The 21,101-nt window shown below is 48.4% G+C and overlaps 1 protein-coding gene across 2 annotated transcripts in view; it reads right to left on the bottom strand.

Annotated features, from left to right (window-relative positions):
• The window catches only part of dlgap3 (discs, large (Drosophila) homolog-associated protein 3), a 101,567-nt gene that overhangs the window by 29,875 nt on the left and 50,591 nt on the right, over positions 1–21,101 (bottom strand). For both annotated transcript variants that reach the window (XM_023831952.2, XM_023831953.2), the window contains exon 2: positions 19,023–19,140. The gene's annotated coding sequence lies outside the window, so the exon portion shown is untranslated. The remainder of the gene's footprint in view (positions 1–19,022; positions 19,141–21,101) is intronic.

Consider the following 21,101-nt stretch of genomic DNA (forward strand, 5'->3'; position numbering starts at 1 on the left):
AACCGCATGCAAAGGTAAAGGTGAGATGGGGGAGTATCGGGCGGGGGGGGAGGGGGCATCTGAGCTTGCCTGTGATTAACCCGGCGGTGCAGCCCAGCCGCACCCTCACTGAGCCATCAGAAGGTGGACGCTGCCGTAGAGTCCCGAGTGGACAGCGTCCAGAACAGCATCCCCGGGCTCAGCATGCTGGCCAGTGACTCCTAATTCATTACCCGGAATTGGGCCGGCGCTGACCTCATTGGAGTTTACTGAGTAATACATCAAACTGATACATCAATTGTCTGCAAACTTAAGAAAAACAGGTGTAATGAAAAGACGGCCATTTCTTCAGCAGAAGGCAGGCAGCATATCGGTTTCTGTCGCACTCTTTCGAACAGCACAGTGACAGGAAGCTTGAATTACAACTTATTTGTTTAGAACAAACTTCCATCCAAAGAGCATATAATTGGTAGCAGGGTCAGACAGTCCCTGGAGCAGCTGGAGGTTAAAGACCTTGCTGAGGAGCCCAATTACGAAAAATCAGACTTCTGAATCTGAACCAGCGACCTTCTGAGCACAATGGCAGCAGCCTAACCCACTGCACCACACACCATGTCGAACCTGCGGCCTTCATATCTCAATGAAAACAGGCCGGGTCACCAGGCCTGTGATTGGACGATTCGTTCAGGCCCTCTCAGCGCCACAGCGGGACTCCAGCGTGTCCAAGGACACCGGCGGACGATTGGTTGGCTGCCCGGGTATCGCTGGTGGAGGACGGACATGAAAGTGATGCGGGAAAATTGGAAAAAGCCACTAATGTGCATAAAAAGGCTGCGTGAAAGTGACACTCCCCCAGCAAAAAGAGAGCGGGGTGGACGCTCCCCCAGCAAAAAGAGAGCGGGGTGGACGCTCCCCCAGCAAAAAGAGAGCGGGGTGGATGCGTCTTCCCAAAAGCATTTGTTTCCAGTATTTACACCAAAGGGGGGGCGTCGTGTGGCTCAGTGGGTTAGGTCTCTGTGCCTATAATCAGAAGGCTGTTAGCTCCAATCCCATCTTCGGCAGAAGAATCACATCCTCACTGGGCTCTTAACCCAACCTTACAATGTAGCTGAAGAGCAACTTGGCAGGAGTGACTCAGACTCCAAGCTTTACTCGTTACCATATATGCAGTGCTGTACCAAAGTCTGAGGCAGTCAAAGGAAATGCTCACAGCTATTTTTCTGGGTAGTGATTATATATGTGTTCAGAACAAAAAAACACATTTTACCATTAAAACATATGTAAACTAAATAAGAGTAACAGGAATTTTTTCTTTTCTCCAAAAAGTCACAGACATTTTAATGCATGACTAAATGAGCACAGCTTCAGTTCCCAAACCTTTCCTTAGGGGCACCTCAGCCATTACATGTATTTGTTACATTTACTGCCAGCTCACTGAAATGATTAATTAGTTTAGTTAAAAAAAATCAATGAGGTATTGATTTGCCATACGAAGTGTGAGTCAAAAAATTCATAAATGCTTTGGACGGTTGCTGCAAAGTCTGGGGTGACGTTAGCGAAGGTTTTGAAACGGTACTTCGACAGGCATACAGGCATCATAGTTTTGCACCGACATGAAGATCATTTGGACATCATGTTCTTTGACTGCCTAAGACTTCTGCACAGTATTGTATGTGTGTGTCTCAAAGAAACTTGATTTATTAGTGAGATTAATCCACTAGCTGTTAACTGGATCAATACTAGTAAACTGTATCGAATTAGGTCTAAAGGAAATGTTCCGTGAATGGTTACGAATATTTTGCTTTCACGGACAAGGAAAATTAACCGCTGGAATTAATGGCTCAGAAATTCACATGGCACTAAATCTTGGAGACATGGGCCACATAGAAAAATATATTTAGCGTAACTACATGTCTTCAGTAAAACTGTCAATATATACAAAAGCAGCTTTTAAATCAAAGCAACAGAGAATACAGACGGGTTGGACAATGAAATGGAAACCGCTGTTCATTAGTGTGCCTATGGCTAGTCTTCACTGATTGCCCATTCCACCAGTAAGAGCTGAATTAGCAGAGCAGTTGTACATAAAATACTGCAATCCACACAACATAATTCGAGACATATCAGAGTTCAAAATAAAACAAATTGTTGGTGTGACCAGGACAGCGAGTCTTTGTGGTGTAGAGAGCCACGGTATCCAGGGTAATGTCTGCATACCACCATGAACAATGGACCACATCCAACAGGAGTAACTGTGGATGCAAGAGGAAGCTGTCTGACAGGGATGTCTGGGCCCTAACCTGGACTGTATACAAAAAATATAGAACCACAGCTGCCCAACTCACTGCAGAATTAAATCCACACCTCACTTCTCGTGTTTCCACTAAAATTCTCTCTGGGATTAGCTACAGTTTCACAGTCTCACCGTGACATTGTACTGGATAAGCAGTAAGGAAAATCGACAGATATATATAAATGTGCCTCATTTAATTCATTTCATTCCATAGCAAATGACATTAATTAATCCCTACACCATTATGATGATTTAAAGTGAAAACTGTAATGTCACACGTTCTGCTTTAGCTTAAAATAGCTAAAAGGTCTGGCATGGTTTCCCAGTAGGTGTGTGTGTGTGTGTGCGTGTGTCTTGGGGGGGATTTTGGTGGCAGGGGGGCTTGTTCTGATTGCCTCCGGTATATGAGGTGACCCAAACCCACTGTGACAGCTGTCCAGAACACACTTATCTCCAGGAGGCTCCTTTGCCGTGGCTTGTCATCGGCACGGATCACGCCAAAAGCAATTCTCCGAGCGGGAAAAAATGCATCGAGGGGGGCCCGTGTGAGTCAGAGCAACCCCCAACCCCTCAGATCTGCCTTTCACAGAGACGCCATCTCTAATCAGAAGGAACAGCTCGTCAGAGCTCACTCAAAATAATCTAATTAATCGCAATCACAATAATAATGATATTACCCTCTGCTGATTGCAGCAGTATAAACACTTTCCGGGGGAAAAGGCGCCCACATGCACAGCGACCGCTCGCACGTCTCTGCAGCCCGACAGCATTTGCAATGTGGGTTACAGTTTGAGGACAGATGAAGTGCACCATCGATCTCCAGGCTGCTACATGCTGAGTTTATTGTAATGACTCACAGCTTTAGTTTAAGTTTTTTAAAAACTGATGATCAATCAAAGGAAGTTGACTTTTTTGTGATTCACGCGGCTCTTGGTCCGGCACTTTTCCGCCGGGCGTCTGACTGCTTCGTGACGCTCGTTATAGCCGCCGGCAAACCTTAGCTCTTAATTGATCTGCTGCAGAGCGTTTCTTAGGGATCCCCAGCTCTGGACGTGCAGTTATTTATCTATCTATAATTTATGTTTTTCCCCAATTTAATATGACTTTAAACCCGGATTCCTTCAGCAAGGACTCATTAAGCTGCGAGTGAGAGAGAAGATGGACTCCCGATGCCTTCCCCTCTCAGGCACAGAGGCTGCCGCCTCTCCACGGCTCATTTCGCGACTTTTAAAGAGCATCGCTAGAATGTGACTCCCTCTGCGTAAACGAAGCGGTCTGTTTAATCACCGGGGCTCCAGTTTTAATTGCGACCATCGGCTATTGGGAGAATTCATCAACAAGTCAACCTACAAAGAGAGGGATCTGTTTTGCTGGGAGGAATTCTCCACTCAGCCGACGAAAAACACAGTTTGGGAGATATAACATCTGACACAATAGCCTAGCCTCCCCTTCAGAAAGGCACCGTTTCGCCACATCTTACTCAGAGCTTAGGACACTGAGACGGGCCCAAGTGGTAGATATCCCCCAAGGCATCGTGTCAATGTGTCGTTTCACGTAAATCCATCCAGTAGAAAAAAAAACACATGTTCTGCAGTGTTAATAATCTCTTGCAGCAGGGTAGGAAACGCAATAAAGCAGAAAATAACTAGCAGTAGGAGACATTTGCGTCCTTTGGAACTTTAAATCTGAGGTACTTCCATTTTGTAATTTGTTACGGATTTATTGACTCCACATGACAACACACATGAGAATGACATCGGTGGAGAGGGAGACCGACGCCGCCTGTGCTGAACTACGTCAAGGAAGTAATGAGCGACATTTTACCCATGGAAAGGCACAGGTTTTATTTTTCTGTGGGAACAGAGGAGCCCAAATGGACTCCTTGTAGTTAGTGCCATTGCACCTCATGACGCTAGCAAGCACTCCAATGGTGACTTTCCTTTGTCTGCTCCTCTCCAATCAAAACGTGCAAAACTGAGCCTGCCGCGAGCCCATTGGCTCGTTCTTTCTCATCAGTCAGGCTGCGTTTGACCTCCTCTGTCTTCTGCTGGAAGCTGAATCCCATCCTTAGTGATGGGAGAGAGGTTCTTTGTGCATGAGCCAGACAGCATATACTGTATATAAAGACACAGATGTGCAATTAGCGTCAAATGCCAGGAGGTTTGGTCTGATATGTTTTCCTGTTTTGCACAGCGACTTGTCTGAATTATATTTAATTTTCTTTTCCTTTCCTCTGTCTCATGATGGGTAAAGGGAAAAAAAATGAGCTTAACTAATGACGTTCACTGCTGTCCTAGGAATTAGATGTCACAGGAATACTCTGGCTGCTAAACTTAGTTGTGAAAGATGCAGAGATCACGTTGGGTATCTTTGTCTTGGGTTTTGACGATCGACGCCTCTGCTGCAGTCCGGATCGCAGGCTACGTGAGACGCACCAGCCCAGAGGGTTTCAGGCCTTCGAAACAGGAATCTGGAACGTTTTGTGATAGCTAACTCTGCATCATTGTCTCTCGGGATAGTTTCTGTGAGGTTATTTACTCTGATTTTCAATGGCCTTCCGGCAGCCAGATGAAATTCAGATTTTATGAGAGCACGAGGAAATTCAATTTTTATGAAAATATTGCAAAGAGCAATGGAGCATGTGAAAACCATAGTGGCAGAATAAATGATCGTGGTCAACACTGAAAAAAGCTTTTGATAAGGAAAAGCGTTTCTGTGCATGTGGACTAATGTGTGCGTGACCCTGAGGATGAGGGTCAGACTGCGGAGAGGAACCAAGGCTCTTTTAAACCATTGCCTCTCTAGTATAAGCCCTCCAGGCAAACCATCATCTGCAACCATTTATCCATTTATCCATCCAGCACAGACCGGCCAGGGGACTTAGGGATGTCAGTTAATCACAGACCAAACACAATAACATGACCACACACTATGGGCCAGGGGTGTATACGGGGGCGGGGCCATAGGGGCACTGGCCCCAATTGAAAGCTGATTGGCCCCCAATCAGTCCCCTCCTCTGTCACTCACCGATTCAAAACATGTCATTGGATAATGACAAGGCTGGCACCTCTGTATGAAGTATGGCATCTCTTAAGCCCCCATAGAACTGGCCCTGATAAGGGCCATTTAAAAGCAGCGCTTCACTAAAAACCGGGATGATCACTGGGGAAGCATGGGGACAAGGTTAGACAGGTTTAGGGGGGGTAAGGAGACAGTTTTAAGCACTGGGCCGTGGCCTCTCCCACGTCCATACACAGCAGGTAGGCACAGGTTTGTGGCTGAAGATTGCCGCTTTCAATCCCAAGTCGTATCCTCGAGTGAGGCGCACAGATTTCTTTGGTAAACTCTGCAGCTTTAGAAAAGGGTACATCTGTCAAAAAAAGTCATTCCATAGAGAGCGAGTGACAGTGTGATGAAAAAGCATCGGCATGTTAATGGGTACGAGACCTCCCCCACTGCTAGCTGGTGGTACATTCCGTGCCTAAGCGGGCGTCACTTTGCCTGACTGTACTCCTGTCACTTTGTTCGCCGAAAGCCAAGCAATATGCAATCATCTTCAAAGCCGGCCACACCGACCGAAGTGGTAGGAGGTTTCCTGCTGTCACTGCCCTAACCACACACACACACACACACACACACACACACAAACATAAACACACACACACACGCCTCCCCGCTCTGGGCAGCCTTGAGGACAGCAGGGTGCGCTCTCCCATTGCGCCGGTCAAAGCCAAGGCCCGGCAGCCCCCGGGGGGAGCCCCCAATGTCACATGATCCAACGGCCACAGTTGGTGATCTAGTTTACAGAGCAGGACATATGCGATTCATGCATTATTAATGGGCGACTTGCGGTGCCTCATGCCTGCCTCTTCACTTTGTCTTCCCTCTTCTCCTCCGCAGCGGTCTTAGACATCGCTCCATTTTGACATTGATTCGTTTTCGAGATTCAGTCCGAAATGGGGGGGGGGGGGGGGAGATGAAGAAGTCCCTGCTTTTGGGTGGGGGGGGGGGGTGCTATTTATCAGACACTTTAATTCAAAGCATCTTATAGCACAAGGACAGCTTACATGTTATGTGCACATCTGGTTATTGGAACCTGTGCCTTTTGTTTTATTAGTACAATACTATGCTTGTTGGCTTACTGGGCCTTTTGCCCATTTGCTGGAGTGGTTGGCTTGGTGAGGGGGGGCGGGGGGGGGGGCACACCCCTGCGGTGTGAAGTCTGTGCCCCATTGAAGCTCCTGTCATGGGGATGCGACAGTGTGCACTGTGAATAGGGATTCTGAAACACACCTGGAGTGCGACACGATGTTTCACACCTCTCTCTGCCTGACTCCCGCAACCAGGCCTGGGAATATACACCCCCCCCCCTACCCCCCACCTTCCTTGTAGCGGACCCCAATGGAGGAGACACTAATGCGATTAAAGATGCGCTAATTTCCTGTCTGTTCCAGAGACCCCTTAGAAACTGGGATGCATTGCCGTCATCTCTGAATCACTCTGCCGCAAAGTAACCCCCCCCCCCACCCCCTGCCTCTGCCCTTTCACGTTTTGTCACGTTTTCACACGTTTTCGCACGTCTGTGGCCTAGCAGGAGCTGGAAAGGGGTGACACTGGCTCCCACACTGAGTCGAACTCATTATTTCTCAGATCGGCCCGGGAGTCGCCGCTTTGACGGGAACAGTGTGCGCGGCGGCGGCCGAATCTCACACATCCAGGAGCACGACGGATGGAGGACGGGGAATGACTGCAGAGAGGGGGGATGAGCGGGAGACAGGGACAGACTGAGGGAGACAGAGGGAGAAGATAGCAAGAGGAAGAAAATGGGAAGTATTCTGGAAGGGATATGAAGACTTGATAATCCTTGTATCCATTGTATCATGCTGTTAAAGTAATTAATGCCTTTGCCGGCTTCATAATGGCGCTTAATGACGGCAGAAGAACTTCTGTTGTTGTCCTGGAAGTGGAGGGATCAGAGGGGGATGATAGATTGAGGACAAGATGGGGCGATTCTAGAATATTTTATGGTGGGGGCATAAGAGGGACCAAAATTCATACAGAAGGGCCAATCTTATCATTAGCCAATGACGTGCTTTGGATCACTGAGTGACAGAGCAGGGGGTACTCCAGGAACCAATCAGCTTTCAGCTAGGGCCAGTATATGCCCGGGAAGATGGAAGACAAGATCAAGGCCATGTGTAAGTTCCAGATAATCAGCCCTCTCTGTGACCCGTGTGGGCACCAGGAGGTCAGGGGGGCAAAGGGACAAGTTTCCTTGTTCCGGCCAAGCAAACTTTGGCCGGTGAGACCAAATCGTTCATGACAGGCAGGAGAGCCAGACGTTAAAGCAGGACACCATACCGGCTCCCCTGGTCGCCTTATCAGTCACAGGCAGGGCCAGACCCCACCTCCATTTCTGATTTGAAATTACATTCACTGCTAGGGAGGGAAGAAAAACAAAACTCAAATGACGTGAATTAAATGATAAGGTACAGTGAGGAAGGCACAGCAGTGCAGATATGGGAGAGGAGCTCAATAGCAAAGAATGAAGGAGCATCTGTGGGCTGCAGTCCGAAACCTTTTTTGCTCAACAAGAGCTTTCTACTATTGTTCAAATCAGTGGGTAGCACTATACTTCATACCTAGAGGGCTTGCAGTTTGGAGTGTGTGACTCAGAACATTAGGATGTTGGGTTTGTGATCAGAAGGTTGCCGGTTCGGATCTTGTGGTCGGCAGAGTGATTTCACCGTTGGCCCCCGTGACTAGCCGACCTTCCTTTCTCGGTTGTATGTCGTTTTGGATAAAAGTGCCTGATAAATAAATAAATCTGCAGGTTTCCTCCTGCAGTCCAAAAACATGCGGTTAAGCTAAGTTGTGTCTTTAAATCCCCCCTTTGTCTGTGTGTGAGTGTGTGTGTGTGTATGTGAGTGTGTGTGTGTGTGTGTGCCCTGTAATGGCCCTGCATCCTGTGTCATATGGATGCAGGGCTAAGTTGTGTCTTTAAATCCCCCCTTTGTCTGTGTGTGAGTGTGTGTGAGTGTGTGTGAGTGTGTGTGTGTGTATGTGAGTATGTGTGTGTGTGTGTGTGCCCTGTAATGGCCCTGCATCCTGTGTCCATCCCTACCTCACACACCATCCAGGGCTCCAAGCTCTCCATGGTCCTGTACTGGATAAGCGGCTCTGGAATGTGGATTGGTGCACTTGTTTTGATCCCAAGTACTAGGTGATGCCTAAGAGCAGAGCAGATTGCACATCACCGCCTAAGAGCAGAGCAGATTGCACATCACCGCTGCTGGGCTATAGGGCAATGTTTAAGGCTCCGTTTCACTCGCTTAGCGGGAAAGGCAGCATTTGTCCAACGATGTGAGTGACTTTAGTTACAGTGCTGTCAGGTGTTTATGCACCTGCACAGGCAAAACACGTGCAGAGTGACTCTGCTGCATATGCCCCCCCAAGTTTGTGTGGGTGTGTATGTGTTTATAAGGGCATGTATATACATTTGTCTATGTGCATATGTTTAGCTGTGTTGTAGGGAAAATAGGTATGCACTCATTGGCCAGTTTATTAGGTACGTTTACCTCCAAACAGCCAATCATGTGGCTGCAAGTCAATACATAGAGCACATGCACAGGGTCAGGAGGTTTGTTCACTGTGTGACTAAGATGTGTGTCCAAAGTTATTTTGAACGTGTTGCGATTCTCAGAAACATTTTTTACACGCTTTGGCATCTAATGTTTAGGGAGAAACGAATCCAGTAAACGGCATTTGAGTGTCTGAAAACACCTTGTTAATGAGGGAGGTCAGATGAGAATGGCTAGACTCGGCAAAGCTTAGGGAAGCCACAACTGCAAAAATAACAGTTCAGTACCACAAAGGTGTGCAGAATGGCCTTAATCGTTAAAGCCATTGTGGATGGAAAAGTGGGTCCCAGCTGGTACTACTTAGGTGTACAATAGACGTATTACCACTACATATTAAAGAAGCCTGTGTGTGCATTTTTGCGCAGGTGTGTGAGTGTGTGTGTGTATGAGAGAGAGACCTTTCTCCCCATGTAGCTGTCTGGGGGTGTGGGATCAGCTGTTGCTGTTTCTGTGATCTCCATGGGGGGGGAGGCGGACTAGCCCATTCCGGATGGTCATGCTAGCGTAGACACACACACACACACGCACACACACACACACACACACACACACACACACACACGCACACACACACACATAACTTCGCCTCTCAATCGTAGCTTGGAAAACAACTTTTCCCTGCATCGGAAAACAAAACGGCAGAAGGTGAAGTGAAAGAGAAAATGACGGCCCCAGAGAGTTATCGCAATATCATTGCCGCCGAAACACGATGAAGCGCTTAATGCCTTTGCTGGGAGGGAGACACAGAGCACCCCCGCAGCTGGAGAGGGCAGCCGACGACCTTTCTGCCAATGAGAGGCACCCCAAACACCCCCCGCCCCTGCTTCCACCCTGCCCCCCCCCACGGTAGAGTTCTCGCAGAGAGTAGTATGCATGAATGGGTAAGATTAACAAATTGATGTTTCGAGAGGATCGTAACGAAGCTCCGTGAATAAATCCGCTTAGCAGGGTGACAAGAAAATGAGTAATATTGCTTACACTTATAAATGTCTTTCACATTTCTATATCTATACTTTGGTGTAGAAAAAAAACAAGTCAAGTTGGAGATACGTGAATGAGGATGAGCAGCTGCCAGAGTGTAAAGCAGCCCCCTTGTTGGTAGGTAATGGACGTTAGGTGCTGGCAATCGGTAACATGCCGCCACATGTCAGGCAGGATTTGGACACTTCCACCAGCGCAGGGCTGGGGGGTGTCTTCTGAGAGTAATTCCTGGAAGTCGGTGGCTGCTTAACCACTCTGGTGACTCAGCCAAGAGCTGAAAATAACACCAAGAGTAACGGGCTATACCATTCACCGGCATCCCTCGGCCTTTATTAGAATGAGCTATTCCCCCTCCATGATGGCAGGGAGAGGCGGTCTTCCGCCCTGCCTGTTTCCCCCAGATGGGTGGGCTCTTCCGGCCTTCACAGTCACGTGTGTAGCAGGTTAGAGATTCCCAGATGCTGCTAACACAGTTATGTTCTTAACTGAGAGGGTTCGTTACTACAATGTTGCTCAGCCCAGTCCTGTGGGACCTCCAGACACTCCATGTTTTTGCTCCCTCCCAGCTCGTAGTCAGTACAGAACACCAATTGCCTGGAACAGGCATGTTAGGAGCTGGGAGAGAACAAAAATATGGACTGTATGGGAGTCCCCAAGGACTGGGTTGAGAGACATTGATTTACTGCATATGAGGCCCCACCAAAACAATGGCACCGGACCTAGACCTGGTTTTACTGGGCTTACAGGGGTAAACAGGAAATGTATGTAGATGGGGGGGCTGTGAGCTGCAGGGAGATGTTTTGGGTACCGTGGGGGTTTGGGGACTTTCTTACTACCTCTGAATGAAACTAGCCCAGTCTGCCGGTCTAATTGCTGTGGGACCGTATGGAAAGTCCCATTTCGAATTTTCGATTTTAAAATTCTCGTTCACTGCCATGCATCTAGTCAAGGCTCATGAAGGGCCCACACAGTGAACTGGTCAGGAACTGATGAGCTCAGCACTTCGGGCCCACCAACCCGGGTCCAAAGACTCCTCCCCCAGGAGATGACATCACTAAGCATCCGCAAACTTTATGCACCTTATGCCAACCCTCACCCTCATTGCATCTTTCTGCAAATGCTGATATCCTGCTCCCTATCATTTATTGCCTGTTTTGCACTGCTTTTATTTTTATTTTGTTGCTATTTATTCTTATTGTTTATTCTTATTTACTTTTTTCCTTTGCTTCGCACATCTCCTTTCAAGTACAATCCAGCATTTCATGCCATAGACATACAGCGTGTGATCGTGAATGTGACAAATAAATCTTGAAACGCGAATAAACGTGGAAGCGGTCCTACACAAGCTGCTCTCGGAGCTCCTCCCGTTCTTCAGGCGACCGCTGTGCTGCAGTTTGTCAAAGTCATTTTAAATGCTCCTCTGAAGGTCCCAAACTCTGGCAAAGCACTGGATCTCCATCTACCAGCGTTACCGAAGGCCTGGAACGGCAGGGCTCGCGGCGTCGTGACAGGCCTGCATCTGATTACCCTGGCTATGATGGATGTGTCCATCCGATTATCGAGCCCCAGCACCTTGACATTCCACAGGACAATGCTGGCCACCCGCGTCCAGCTGACAGAGTTTCGCCACGCCCACACGCCATACAGCTGGGACAGTGAGGCACAGAAGACGGACAGAAGGGAGTCCTCTTTTAACTCTGACAGCAGACAGGAATAAATCACCCGTGTTTGGGAACAGGGGGATGACATGGGTGGGGGGTAATTAATTCCTCGTTTGTGATTAATAAGCACTTCTGACTCAGGGTCCTGGAGCTGAGCTGTGTCATGTGGTCCAAGAGGAAGGTTTATTGGACAGTCACATGGAGAAAGAGAGAAAGGGCAGGGAGGCAGACAGGGTGGGCAAAGGGGCGGGGTCACAGGGGCACTGGCCCTACCTGAAAGCTAATTGGCCATCAGAGTGCCCCTTCCCCTGTCACTCACCAAATCAAAAGACATCATTGGCTAATGGATAACCATCTCAAAATCTCAAAAGCATGTCAAAAACATTTCTGAAGCTCCCGGGACTTTACGGTGCCTCAGGGTCAGCCTGCCGCCCCCCTCCCTCGTGGGCGACCTGGCTGAGTGTTTGGGGGCTTTTGCAGGCATTTCCGTGAAGGTCCCGCTGGAGCTCCACTTTCCTCCTCAGCTAATGGATAATTCAGGCTAAATTGGTGGCTCCAAACTGCAGTAAGAGTTTGTGTGTGTGTGCATGTGTGTGTGTGTGTGTGGTCCAGGCATACATTACATTCCATGGACCAAATGTCCCCACAAGGTGATAAAAACCTGTTATTCTGAGTTGTGAGGACCACAAAAAAAAAAAAAGTCTTTGCAATCAAAAAACTAAAAATGCCTTGTATCTTGTCAGGTTACTTATGGTGAAGGTTAGTGCTAGGTAGAGGTTAAGGTCGTCATTGCTGGGATTAGGGTTATGCCCATAGAAATGAATGGATGTTTTAAAGTGGTGGAAAATGAAATTAAAGTGTAAATTTAAATCGAATTAAATTTTTATACATTAAGAGAACTATTAATACTCTTATTTACGGAGTTAACAATGCTATCCTTGTTCAGTGGAGTATATTTCGTTTGCACATCAGAGACATACTGCCGGCCCGTTTCCCTCTGCTTTTGTTTTATTTGAAGCAGTGCGAACGACAGTGGCGCTTAAGATGTCGCAGTGCCGTGTCCGACGAGCCGTCTGCTGTCTTTCCAACACGAACGGCCCTGGGGCCCTTTCATTTACCTGAGAAAAGAAGAATTTACTCAGTCAGGAGCTGTCAAGTCATTGGCGTGCATTTGGGGGGGGGGGGGGGTTGGTATTCAAACAGGCGTAAGAGCGGTGAGACAAAGCTTCCTCCTGTCGGGTGTCTCAATGCACCAGTCATCCGCCCCACATCCCCCCAGCTTTGCTGAGCGCCAGCCCACCCACACTGACACGCCCCCTGGTGGATAGCTCATTCACAGCTGCGCCAGGGGGACCTAACCGGCTTTATTCTGGTTGGCCGGAGAGTGACAATTGACGGCACTAATGCAGTGGGCACTAACACATACGGGAGACACATTAAGGCAGGCCAGCTTGCAGCTGCAGTGTGACACTAAGCATACTAATGCCTACATTTATCTTTATAGCGGGGGGGGCGGGGGGGTACACTGTGCGCACGCATTTTCAGCATGGCGTGTCTCTGTTGACAATCAGACCTACATGACAGACTTTCAGGCGACTCTTGCATGTGTGGGAGATTGGAGTCTACGACCCGAGAGGATGACGGGCATGTAACCGGAATTCTTGCGTGTCTGATGTATGGGCCACGGTACCAAAAGCGGGCCATATCTGTTAAAAAGCAACACAATCCGGTCCCTAGAGACCCGCAGACCATACACATTTTTGCTCCCTGTACCAGGAAGAACCTGAACCGTCTGTGGTTCCCCGAGGGCCAGGTTGGGAAACACTGACATAGCTGATGATTTTATTCAAAGCGACACACATTTCTTTTTGAGTAATCAGGGTCAGCCAGTCCCTGGAGCAAACCACGGTTAAGGGCCTCGCTCAAGGGCCCAATGGTGAAATCGCTCGGCTGACCATGAGGCTAAAACCAGCGACCATCCGATTATAGGCACAGAGTCTGTACCTGCTAAGAGTGTGGGGCGGGTCAGAGTGCGTTCACAGACTAAGAGAGGGCTTGGATGGGCGGGGCTTCACAGACCACACATTAATGAACCCCTGAGCACATCTACCTTTGTCAAATTTAATATCATGTGGTCTAACACTGCGGCCATTCTGGATGGAGAGAGGTTGCCGTGGCGACCTTTCTCAGCACCATATATGGCTCCCAGCTACTAAATCGATGACCAAAGTGAAGTCACCAGCTCCTTGCTTGATCCATTACCTCCTAGTCCCACCACCTGCCATTTTCACTTCAGTAAAACTGTGCAGCTCTTGCAGCTATGCAGCAGTGCAGTGTTGCTGGTATGGGTGAGGGCCTTGGAGCTGGTCTCTGGCTGCGACGCCTCCTCTCCCTGATGCACCTGTCACCTGTGGTTCCCACCAAGCGCGTCCCTCTTCCCGGCCCCCGTATAGCGTCTCCACGTCATAATTCATCACCGGCGATGTTCTGTGTGTCACTTGCCGGTGACAAAGCCAGGTCTCGCGCTTGCTTAAATATTCAGGGACTTTAACACCAAGACAAAGGTCACTGAAGAGATAATGAACAACATCACAGTACGACACTAATGTCTTTCTGTTCATTTGGGTAATAAATCATACTCCTGACTTACTGCGGACGCTTTATTAGGTACACTTAGCTAGAATTGGGTTTGGACCCACTTTTGCCTCCAGAACTCCTTCAAGGATGGATGAGCTGCTTGTTCAGATCACTGTAGTACCAAACTGTTTCTTTCGCACTTGCAGCCTCCGCATTAGCTTTAACGAGTCTGGCCATTCTCGTCTGATCTCATTCATTAGCAAGACATTTTCCAGCAGAGAAATGCCAGTTACTGGATTAGATCTGTCCATCATGCCATTTCTCTGTATATTTTAGACACGGTAGTTTGCGGATGTCCCAGGAGGATGGCTGAGTCACTGATGTTGGAACCATCACGTCTGACATCAACAATCACATCACATTCAAAAGCACACACAACTTCTAACGTTTAACCTCACAATAACCAAACTTCCTCTGTCTGCTCTGTCTGCATGCTGTGCATATTCAGCTGTAGTCACATGATTTAGTCACATGACTGACTGTTCAAAGGGGCTGGCTGTTTGCATTGATGAGCAGGTACGCTTAATGAACTGGATACTGAACTAACATTCATATTACATGACCGTGGAGCAGTGAAACCAATGAACGGCATAACAGTAAAAGTTTGTCTTCTAACACTTGCCTCAGTCTGCCAGTATCTCCCAGAACGTCTCGCTTTGGTTTTGATACTAAACAGCCTGGTTGTGGCCTTTGATCTTCTAGCAACGTAATTCTCCCCCGAAGTCAGAGGATCCACAGCCTCATGTAAAGCAAGAATACAAAACATTACACTAACTAGATAAAGCTAGATGCTGTCAGAACGACAACCATGTATCCCCCAGATGCCACCTCCCGCCCCCCCACACCGAATCCGTTCTCCCCCTACACACTCACCACCTCTCAAAAAAATCTGTATTAAAAGCCCAACTTTGTGTGGCTTCTCTCAATGTAATCAGATTCTCCAGATCTCCATCTCAACCTGTCCTTCTCTTTGTCACCACTAAAGGGCGCTGCTTCGGTTTCAGCGCAATTTGGATAGCGTTGCTAACTCTGTAAATAAGAGTATTAATAGTTCTCTTAATGTATAACAATTTCATCAGTTCCTGACCTTCACCCATACAACCAGTCTGCAAAGTTTGAAAAGGATCCCAAAACCATATGAATTCTCTGTCCCAGGAATAAAGAAATACATCCATGTCTTCCCTCCTTATGAATGAAAGCTGCAATTTAAGTGAATTAGGCTCCTGAGCGAGCCAGGGCAGGGGTTCATGATAGCTGCTAAGTGAATAGACTCCCATCGGCGCGCGAATTAACCGCAGTGAACTCCTACAGTTACAGTTATTAGATTTCATCTGTCTGGTCATTCATCATTAGTTGGAGGATGGGATAAAGGGTTGCCATACGCCTCAGCGCGCTCCCACCCTCCCCACTGCCTACCCCAGGGCAGGGAGTGGGGGCCTACACTGGATTATGTGTGAGGACCCCAGGGATGTAGAAATTCAGAATCCAGAACCAGAATGATGTGCATTTGCTATATACAACCCGAGTACAAGGAATCTGATTTGGTGTAACTGGTCACATCAAAAAGCAATTAAGTGAATTACAAATATACCATAACATAAAGCAGTAACAGCCAGCCATAAAGAGTCACTGCCAGCCAGCAATATAGAGTATTTACAAGTAAGCAAAAAAATACCAAATTTGTACAAGTAGGCAGAACGAGATGAATGCAGACGATCCCCTAATTAGCTGGGTCCACCAAGGCCCCCAATAGCGTGGGAGAACATCCACAGCTCTCTTTCATTCCAAGCTTGAGAAGACACCACAGTGTCCCTCCCAAGCTGCCTCAGATCAACAAATGAGTCAAAGATGGCCTGCCATTAGAGTTATGTCTCGACGTCACACTTTCCCTCTTCAGCACCATGGTGACGGCCGGAGTCACTGTTGTCCAATCAGAGGGATACACAAACCCCAGCAGCTTCTGTCATTGGGGCTGCTTTGGCACTGTTTCCGAATGCTGACAATCGTTACGCAAAACAGCTGCGTTCTTGCATCATTCAACAAATGATCCCAGTTATAGTGTATGCAGAGTTCACCTCGTATGCAGTGACGCAGTGACAGCTACGCGATGCCTGCTAGACAAACTTGTGAAACAACGACCGGTTTAGCGCCTCGCTAAAAAAAGGTCACAGGCACTAGCATTGGGGGGCTTTAGTGCCTGGGTGCTCTTGTCATTATAATGAGCTCTTTATACATGACTAAGAGCCATTAGACTGTGTCGCTAATACAACATTCTGGGTAATTAACCTCTGTTGCTGTGGGCAATAGTGTTGCGACCCAACATCTCAACATGGCTGCTGTCAAGCCTACTGTGGGAAGTTTCGAGCCACAAGGAGCCGATCGAGGTACGGTGATGCTCGAGGTTCATTAGAGGTAAAGAAGGATGGGAAATGCGAAAAAATAAGACATTATAAGGCGTCCGACTGACCAGAGTGGCTGTTCCTGCGACCTTTTTCATCCAACCACCCCTCCTGGGAAGCTCCATTCTGGGAAGTAGAGCCAGTAATACTGCTGATGCTGTAAGAAGCGTCCAGCCATTTGAGCCAATTAGACTGACTCGCGGTGTCCACAATGATGTCAGGGTGCCCATTAAAGCACCCGCAGTGCATGACCATGTGACCTGCTTGGGGGCTATTGGCTGGAGCCAGAACCGCCCTTTTATTTTGAAATTCTGTCTACTCGCCAATTGTTTTTTTTTTTTGGAGGACGGATCAGCAAGGCGGGTGAGACCTTTTAGGGCAGTCGAGGGAGTCGGTGGGGTCTGGAGGCCGCAGGGCGATGCGAGAGATGAGGCCTGGATAATCGCGTTTCTAAAGGAGAGGACGACAAGAGGCCGTGGAATGCGCCGCAGGCCCACTCGGTGCGAGAGATGAACAGGAGCTCTCAGCAGGCGTCAATGGGCCAGCCTTCATCTCCGCACTTCAGCAACACTCCCTGGCCTGGCTGTCGCCGGCCTCTGAAGCAGACAGCACCACGACACTCCGAGGCCTGCCAGTCACCGGCCTCTGAAGCAGACAGCACCGCGACACTCCGAGGCCTGGCGGTCACCGGCCTCTGAAGCAGACAGCACCACGACACTCCGAGGCCTGGCGGTCACCGGCCTCTGAAGCAGACAGCACCACGACACTCCGAGGCCTGGCGGTCACCGGCCTCTGAAGCTGACAGCACCACGACACTCCGAGGCCTGGCGGTCACCGGCCTCTGAAGCAGACAGCACCACGACACTCCGAGGCCTGGCGGTCACCGGCCTCTGAAGCTGACAGCACCACGACACTCCCTGGCCTGGCGGTCACCGGCCTCTGAAGTTGACAGCACCGCGACACTACGAGGCCTGGCGGTCACCGGCCTCTGAAGCAGACAGCACCGCGACACTCCGAGGCCTGGCGGTCACCGGCCTCTGAAGCAGATAGCACCGCGACACTACGAGGCCTGGCGGTCGCCGGCCTCTGAAGCAGACAGCACCGCGACACTCCCTGACCTGGCGGTCGCCGGCCTCTGAAGCAGACAGCACCGCGACACTCCCTGACCTGGCGGTCGCCGGCCTCTGAAGCAAACAGCAGCACACTCGAGCCCCCGGCGCTGCTCCCGGTCTGTGTGACACCAACGAGGCCTTCTAGGTTAGTGCTTTGAGTTTGTGATGAGCAACTTTTCACATTAAACACGTTTACTTTACTTGAAAGGACCACAGCACTTCTTGACAGTGGTTCGCATTAAAGGATATGCAGATACATACTGAAATATTGATTGTTTCAGGCATTTTTTTTAATTTTTGAGAGTTGATTCTAATGTCCAAATATCGACTTTATTTGCCTGGTAATTTAAATGCTACTATTAGGCAGGGCCTCGGGAGGGGCCTCGGGAGGGGGCGAGGGTGAGGGGCCTCGGGAGGGGGCGAGGGTGAGGGGCCTCGGGAGGGGGCGAGGGTGAGGGGGCGCAGATACTGGGAAAATGGAATGTTTTACTGTCCGCACCAACACACACGCCCTGCTCAGCAAGCATGCTCAGCAAAATGAATAGCAATTGTAGGAATTGGTATTGAAATATTTGGCATCAGACTGAAATGAAAATCAGTGGCCAACCCTACAATGCATATCCAGCATATTTGACCTCTGCCACACCTCCATTCGGGCATTTCCTACAACGTCATTCAACTTCCTGCTCCTCGAATGAAGATTCTCATGCCCCTGATCAGTACCTTGTAACTCCTGGGGCTGTTCCTGATCAGACTCAGCAATGGTTCACATGTTATACCCAAAACTGTTACACCTGGTGGAAAGACAAGTGCAATCTCTTGGCCTAACATCTCATGTCTTTCACATTTGTAATAACAGGTGCTGAAATTTAGTCCGTGTCCAGCATTGGTGACAGAAATACAATTTCTTCCAGTCCTTTATCCAGTACAACTATGCCTGTTACCCTCCCAGAAGAACCTTGTGTTCACAAGGCAACGGATTAAAAAATAAATCATCTATTACATTTATAGCTACTTTTTATGCCAGAAATGACATATTGATGATTTGATGCAAGAAGACCCGTTTTACATTGGTGAGTTTTTTGGAAAGTTATGCTGCTCTGAAATATACAGTGAAGATTTAGAGATCAAATAAACCGTCAGTGAAAAAGAGCGAGAGAGAGCTGAAAGAAAAAAGAGGCTTTGAGCTTTTTTTGAGGGGTGTGAGGCTAGGCTGGTGTGGCATAATCGAGTACAGGAGACAGAAGGACCTTATTACAGACGCAGCGCACATTTGCAGGATTAAAGTTTGCAGTCCGCGGGCCGTCAGGGGTACTCACTGCCTTGCCATCTGGAAAATGTTCTCCATGTCGCTGGTAGGAATGGCTTGGCTTCTCTTACGTTTCCCTCCACTGGTTTTTACATGAGGGATCCTAGTTACTGGCCACCCTCGGGAACCTGGAAAGGAGAAGGGTGACAATGTCACGAATGTATTGCAGTGATGACCATCTGGCCCTCGAGCTCCCGAGATTAAGAACAGCCCCTCCCTCACTTCACGAGGACGACAGGAGGTGCGCGGGAGCTGAAGACTTGACTGTGGGACCTTTCATTTATACAACTCTGCTGTCTGTGCCCGCTCTGGGACAAAGGGGTAAAATCCTGGCTGGGGGGAAGATGGGCAATTGCCCAGAGGCTCCACTTCAGAAGGGGAGCTGATTTAGCAAATACCCGCCCTCCCCTCCCCTCCCGGAAAGTAAAAGGGCGGGGGGGGGTGTGTGGCAGTGGTCAATGGCAAAGCTTCCTTAGGGCCTCGCATGTGATTCGACTGGCCCCTCCCTGGAAAGCGAGCCAACCAATGGAGAACGGACAAACGGCCAACAGGCCACTTACAATTAAACTCCCAAAGGTATTTAAAACTGTGTGGGCGTCCCGAACACTTGGGGAAACCCAGGGTTGAATGTGGGGAAGTCATTTTAATTCCATCTGCTATGGAATTCCAGTGGAGCCGTTTCAGCAGAGCGACAGGAGGCTCTAGAAACATCCACAAAACAAAAAATTGCTCAAAATGAAACCACGTGCATTTCTTATGTTTGTGTGTGTGTTTTTTTGGGGCTTAATATTGTTTTTCAAATAAATGATAAAAGCGATTTTTTAAGTCATCTTGAAAAGTCATCGCCTTGCAAAGCAAATTCAATTCAATATTCTAACTTGATTCGAGGCTGGCCCCAGTTCCCACTGACATGGTAATATAAGGCCAAAGTAAACAAATCGTTTACAGCACCCAAAGGAGAAATTTATCTTGGCACTTGCACAAAATGGAGGGGGTTAGGGGGCCATTGATACACATACACTGCTGTGTCGAGCAGCTGAAAACATGTACCCCAGACGACATGACTAGGTCTTCCTTTCATTTATCACACGAGAGGGGCACACCTTCACAGATTTCCCCTTCCCATTTTTCTCCGAGGGATCCGTGTAATGGGAGGTGCTCACGGATACGGAAGCTGTTTCCCAGATCATGGTAATGAGCTATTTCTGTCTACGGGAGGCTCTGCCTAATGCGAGTCAACAGCCATGACAGCGATAACAAAAACAAATATATTAATGACGTTATTAATATGCGCCACGGACCTCATCTCGAAAAGTCAAACAGACAATTAATAAATGGATGAATTATTAAGAATTCCCGGACCGCGTGTGTACGTGCGTGACAGCTTTGCTGTGTTGTGCGTCAATGCGTGAGTGTGTGAGGTTATTCTATGATGTAATATGAAAGTGAGCATGACTGCGTATGTTTGTGTTAGACGTGATAAGGGTCTCTGTCTCAGTGTACACTTGCACAAATGCTAATATGTATTTTTCATTGTTCCCAGAGACCAAATACTATCATCACGACAGAACTATTCTTACCACAGCTCTCCAAAACCCATTACTACATTTCTCTCTAAAGCGTCGACTTCGGTTCTCTGCTTGTCAACACAGCGACCTTTATGTAGTCAATGGAGCAAAAGGACTTTAACAGCAGAAAACCACACAGCAATTTTTTGTGGCGGAAGGGAAAAAAAAACAGTGGAGGTAAAGGTACTTTGTGATAAGCCTTTCGCGAAAGCGTGAAATGCAGACGCAAAACTCGCTTAATCGCTTTATTGACCAAATACCAGCCACAAATGCTCAGAGGTCACTTTCAAAGCAAGGTATCGAGCCACTAATGAAAAATGTGCTGCTCGCTCAGGGTTACTATAATGAAAAAAAGGATCCCAGGCCACTATGACAGAAGTAAGAGTTAGGGGCTCTTATCCTGCAGGTTATGGGGTCGGATCCCGTTGGGACCACGCCTCTTTCGAAACCCGGTCGCGTAACAGAATTGTAGGTACACGGGAGATTTATCTGCTCAGTACCAAATTTGCTTTATTCCCTAA

Source organism: Paramormyrops kingsleyae, chromosome 23 (assembly GCF_048594095.1).
Source record: "Paramormyrops kingsleyae isolate MSU_618 chromosome 23, PKINGS_0.4, whole genome shotgun sequence".
Lineage (NCBI taxonomy): Eukaryota > Metazoa > Chordata > Actinopteri > Osteoglossiformes > Mormyridae > Paramormyrops > Paramormyrops kingsleyae.